This window comes from Myotis davidii, unplaced genomic scaffold, assembly GCF_000327345.1.
Source record: "Myotis davidii unplaced genomic scaffold, ASM32734v1 scaffold489, whole genome shotgun sequence".
Taxonomy (NCBI): domain Eukaryota; kingdom Metazoa; phylum Chordata; class Mammalia; order Chiroptera; family Vespertilionidae; genus Myotis; species Myotis davidii.
In genome coordinates, this window is record NW_006299708.1 from 233,545 (window position 1) to 238,285 (window position 4,741).

Below are 4,741 nucleotides of genomic sequence, written 5' to 3' on the forward strand. Positions count from 1 at the left end.
CACGTGCCTGCCTGCCTGATTGGCCCTAACTGGGCCCCCTGCCAGCCTGATCACCCCTAACCGCCTCTGCCTGGTGATCTGATCACCCCTAACTGCCCCGCACAGCTGGCCTGGCCACCCCACACAGCTGTTCAGTCATTTGGTCATCTCCCTCATTACCCCTGCTAGCCTGGTTTCTCCATGAAGCCTGTTGTTCAGTCGTTTGGTTGCCCCTCACTAACCCCCCTGCTGGCCTGGTCACCCCACGCAGCCTGCTGCTCAGTCATTTCTTTACCCCTCATGGCCCCCCCACCAGCCTGGTTGCCCCATGCTGCCTGGTGTTTAGTCATTTGGTCGTCCCTCACTAAAACCCCTGCCGGCTTGGTTGCCCAACTCAGCCTGTTTGGCTGTCTGTTTGGTTGTTTTGAATGTGATGGCCCCTGGCTCTTTGTATATTAGATTAAAATATCTTCCTACTATGAAGATTGAATTCTTGGAAAGTCCATCACCTCCAGAACTTCTCTGGAGGTTTTATTCTAGGCAAGGATATGAATTCAAGATGAAATTTGGGGTGGGGGTGGGTATGATGTAAGAATCAATAATTAGAAAAGATATTATTAAAGTATATTAAGTCTAAGTGACTATTGATCATAAAAATCAGGTGTTTTAAAGTTGTTTTTTTAAATATATTTTATTGATTTTTTACAGAGAAGAAGGGAGAAGGATAGAGAGTTAGAAACATCAATAAGAGCAAAATATCGATCAGCTGCCTCCTGCACACTCCCTACTGGGGATGTGCCTGCAACCAAGGTATATGCCCTTGACCGGAATTGAACCTGGGACCCTTGAGTCTGCAGGCTGATGCCAGTTTGGGCTAAAGTTTTGTGTGTTTTTTTAAATTTTTATTGAATCTAATGAGGCGATGTTGATTAATAAAAGTATATAGGTTTCAGGTGTGTAATTCTATAATAAATCATCTGTATATTGTATTGTGTGTTTACCACCCCAAGTCAAGGCACCTCCATCACCATTTATCACCCCTTTGCTCTCTTCTACCTCCCCCCAAACCCTTTTCCTTCTGGTAATCACCAGACTGTTGTCTTTTTCTGAGATTTTTACTTAATGCCTTCATCTTTTTCACACAACCCCCCCCAAAAAAACCCTCCCCTATTATTAACTCTTTAGGTTTTTCAAAAAACATAGGTTTAAAACTTTAATGCTAACTGCTAGAGAAGAATAGAAATAAATTGCATGACTTACATACTAGTTACAGGAAAAAACATGACCCAAATTTTTAATCCACGTAATACAAGTTAGGAATGGGACAAAATAGATGCATATAAATGAAAAAATAAATAAGGATATAAGTAGCAGTTGGGGTTTCCTAATCAGAGGGGGGACTGAAACAGGAATTTTAGGGGAACATAGGCAGTTTTAGGGAATTTTTAGAATTGTGGTCCATGGGAAAAAAACATAGGGCTACAGACAGGAGAAGGTACATTTCCATAACACAAGAAAGCCAGGTGCAGTTACATTTCCATAAGACAAGGGAGCAGCAACAGTTACATTTACATAAGACAAAGAAGCAGCAACAGGTATCTATATCCTATATAATAAAAGGGTAATATGCAAATTGACCCCAACAGCAGAACGACTGGGAATGACTGGTCACTATGACACACACTGACCACCAGGGGGCAGATGCTCAATGCAGGAGCTGCCCCCTGGTGGTCAGTGCGATCGCACAGGGAGAGCTCTGCTCAGCCACAAGCCAGGCTGATGGCTGCCAGTACAGCAGTGATGGCAGGAGCCTCTCCCGCCTCCTCAGCAGTGCTAAGGATGTCCAACTACAGCTTAGGCCTTCTCCCCGCTGGCAAGTGGATATCCCCTGAGGGCTCCCAGGGTGCCAGAGGGATGTCTGACTGCCAGCTTAGGGCTAATTCCCCAGGGAGCAGGTCTTAACCTGCAGGTGGACATCCTCTGAGGTGTCCCAGACTGCAGGAGGGCACAGGCCAAGCTGAGGGACTCCCTACCCAAGTGCACAAATTTTTGTGCACTGGGCCTCTAGTATATATACGAAGAGGTAGGGGCTGTCACATTCAAAACAACTGAACAGACCATCAAAAAGGCTGAGTGGGGTGACAAGGCTGTCAGGGGGGTTAGTGAGGGACAAACAACTGAGCAGCAGGCTGCATGGGGCAACCAGGCTGGCATGGGGGTTAGTGAGGGATGACCAAATGACTGAACACCAAGCTGCATGGGGTGACCGGTGCAGCAGGGGGGTTAGTGAGGGATGATCAAACAACTGAGCATCAGGCTGCATGGCGCAACCAGGCCAGCAGGGAGCAGTGAGGGCGACCAAATGACTAAAAAGCAGGCTGCATGGGGTGACCAGGCCGGCAGGGGGGGTCAGTGAGGGGCAACCAGGCTGGCAGAGGGGGGCAGTGAGGGGCAACCATGCCAGCAGGGGGGGGAGGTAGGAGCAACCAGACCAGCAGAGGGGAGCTGTTGGGGGCGACCAGGCTGGCAGAAGGGTTCAGTTAGGGGCAATCAGGTCAGCAGACAAAGGTGGTTAAGGGTGATCAGGCTGGCAGGGGGCCCAGTTAGGGGTGATCAGGCAGGCAGGCAGATGAGCATTTAGGAGCCAGCAGTTCCAGACATCCCCTGAGCAGTCCCGGATTGGAGAGGGTGCAGGCTGGACTGAGGGGACCCCCTTCCCCATGCACGAATTTCATACACTAGGCCTTTAGTATTTCCATAAGACAAGGGAACTGGAAGGAGCCAAAAAAGTCTATATTTACAAAATAAAGAAGAAGAAAGAAAGCCCAGAAGGAATAGGAGGACAAATAGGGAGGAGGGCTTCAGGAGTCACTGTAGTAAGCAATTTGAAAGGGAATATTGACCAATCAGAAGGGATATCAGGGCTCAGGAACTGCAGCCTTTATGAACCATGGAAACAGGAAGTCAATGCGACCCTTTTTCCCTTGCCAAGTGGGAGTCCATTCTGTGGGACTCTTTCTCTCTCACCACGTGGGCATCTGTACTTGTTCTTCAATAAATCTCCATCTTTGCTATAAAAAATTATTTGAGCAACACAATCAAGCTGTGCATATTAGGGAGGAAGAAAAACTGTATGAAACAGAGAGTGTACATTCTTTTCAAACACACATGAAGCCTTTATAGAAATTGACTCTATTAGACAAGTAAAAAAAACCTTAAAATTTTATGCAAGCCACATTCTGTGACCAAATAAATTTATAAATGAACAACAGAAAGCATCAAATGTCATTATATTTACAAGTACACATTTGTAAATAATTCTAGCAGTAAAAAGGAAAAGAAATGAAAACGATAAACTATTGAATGCTAAATTACATCAGTCAAAACTCATTAAAATAGACATGGTGATACTTTTAATTTATCACAAAATTAGGGATACTAAAAATAAATGAGTTAAGTTGAAAAATAAAAAGGAATGCAAGGACAAACAGAATAAAAGGAAAAATTTGATAAAGCTAAAAATAAAATGAGCAATATAAAGGCAAGAGGAGGCACAAATAAAATCAGTAAAGAAAAATGATTATTGCCATAAATATAATTAAATTTTTATTACAAGATAAATATAATGCTATATCAATTTATTTGAAATTCTAGATGAAATATACATTCCTTAACAAGTTGAAAACATAAATTAGCAAAATTATCCTGAGAAAGTATATTCCTAAATCTAAGTACAGATAAATTATCATAGAAGATTTTGAAATGTTAAAGATCTTTATTGAAACGTATTGGTTTTATGGTTGGTTTTATAGATTTTTTTCAACGAATTCTACCAAGCTGTTGAGCATATAATTATCATATTTTAAAAACTATTTCAGAACATATTTTAATAAGGAAAACTCAAGTGAATAGCATTGATACCAAAGAACCAAGGAGAAGACACTAGAAAAAACTATAAGTCAGTCTCACTAATGAACACAGAAAAAATAATCCTAAATAAAATGTTATCAAATTAATCCAACCTAAGATTGCAAGGATGGTTCAACATTGCTGTAGTTGACTACACTGACAGATTAAAAGAAAGTAGGCCAATAGATACAGAGAAATCATTCAATAAAATTTAATATCCATTGTTTGTTAAAAGGAAAAAAAATGTCTTAAAAGGTAGCTACTTTAACTTGATGAAACTATGTACTTCATACAGGAAGTACAGGACTGTTCATGACATGTCATACTTTGTGGTGAAACATCAGGAGCATCCTCATCAAACAAACAAAAAAAAAGATAAAAATACTCATAGCCACTAATACTGTTTGTTCTTATACTGGTGATCATAGCCAATGCACTAAGTCTGGAAGAAAAAAAGAGGTGTAAGGATAGAATAGGAAAAACACACCAAATGTTGGTTATCCACAAACCCAGAAAGTCTGAAATAATCAAATGACAAATTACCAGGACTTAGAATGTTTGCAAGGTGACCAGAAGTGAGTTGCATACTTAAATAATTTGCCTTTTCTATACCAGCAATACAAAATTAAACATATAACAGAAAAATTCTAGTTAAAAATAGTAATAGCAGTAAAATTCACAATAGTAATTAACTCATGCATAAACCCAACAAAAGATATGTAATAACTCTGCAGAATTTTTTTAAATATTTTATTTATTTTTTTACTGAGAGGAAGGGAGAGGAATAGAGAGTTGGATACATCGATGAGAGAGAGAGAGAGAGAGAGAGAGAGAGAGAGAGAGAGAGAGAGAG

The 4,741-nt window shown here is 41.2% G+C and overlaps 1 protein-coding gene across 1 annotated transcript in view; it reads left to right on the forward strand.

Moving 5' to 3' along the window:
* Window positions 1-4,741, forward strand: part of COL4A5 (collagen type IV alpha 5) — a 278,780-nt gene that overhangs the window by 172,074 nt on the left and 101,965 nt on the right. The window lies entirely within an intron of this gene.